The following is a 1,356-nucleotide window of genomic DNA, read 5'->3' as shown; positions in this document are numbered from 1 at the left end:
GCGGTCGAGGTTGTAGTTGAAATTAATTCACTCATGTTTCAACTTCACAGATTAACGACTCTCTCCTTCTACTAAACGCCTTTAGATTCTAGCTCTGATACCAAATATAGATCTAAGAACTTTGAATCAAAAATAAGAATAACTCTCTTTTATTACTTTAGGAAAAATAACTCAAAAACCTAAAGCTCTCAAATCTCAAATCTCTCTCACAAGGTTTTACAACTCTCTTGCATCACCTTAAATATAAAAACTCTCAACACCAATTTCCTAATCTAGAATAGGAAAGATAACTTATTTAGATTATCTTAGAACAAATATGTATATTTAGATTATCCTCCTAAATATACTTTTCTTGGGCCTTAAGTTTATTTCAAGCTTAATCCAACAAGCCTTTGAACCAAATGGCATCATGCCAGTCTACTCGCTCTGCTCTCGGTCTTACCGCTTTCCAGGTTTCCGACGAAGAAAAACCTTGACACCTGACCTAATCTACCATCCAAAAGTATGCGTCTGGGATAGAAGCTGAAGCAGGACAGGAGGGAAGCTGAAGCAGGACATCCAAAAGTAGCTGTCTTTTTCACTTTCTCCCAAATGTGGTCTTTTGAAAAAAATTTCTAGTGCTCCACTTGTTTGCTTGAAAATTATGAGTTCAAGATTTCGACTTTTTTTGCTATTTTAGTTGTTATTTTGTTCCGTTAGACCTTTTGTTTTTATAAATTTGTTTCTTATGTCACAGACTCCAGACTAAGATTCGTAAGAGCTTTTTTATGACCAGACATTATCACTCATTTTTCAAACTTTGGAGTTGTTGTCTTGTTGAATATGTTAGTCTCTTTACTTACAAAGCCCTTCATCAAATGAGTGATAACTATGGATGCTTAACGTCAGCCACTTTAACATATTTTTACTACGAATACTGTACTGTAGCATTATTATGAGTGATAACTATGGATGCTTAACGTCAGCCACTTTAACATATTTTTACTACGAATACTGTACTGTAGCATTTACTTTACATGAGCCAATCATATTTTTCGTTTAATTTGCTTATTTGGTAGATTAGTATATTATTCTAGTGAATTTGATCAAACCATAGGTTCTTGAGACAAAGATATAAACAATTAAAGCAAAAAAAAAAAAAACATTTAAAGCAAGACCCATTGAAATCTTGCTGGAGATCGATGTTGTGATCATGAGTAGTTAGCCTAAAAGTATATATTTGCTAACTTTTTGATTTGAGCCGAAAAAAGAAAAAACATCAATTTGCAGTTAGAGCTTGACTGGTTCTCCCGCTAGCTCCCGCAAACGCTGCGTTTGCGTTTGCGGGCGGTTGCTAGCGTTTGGGGCCAATCACAC

The sequence above is a fragment of the Camelina sativa genome, chromosome 5 (assembly GCF_000633955.1).
Source record: "Camelina sativa cultivar DH55 chromosome 5, Cs, whole genome shotgun sequence".
NCBI classification, from domain to species: Eukaryota; Viridiplantae; Streptophyta; class Magnoliopsida; order Brassicales; family Brassicaceae; genus Camelina; species Camelina sativa.
The sequence above is the reverse complement of the archived record's forward strand: the minus strand, read 5'-3'. Positions refer to the sequence as shown.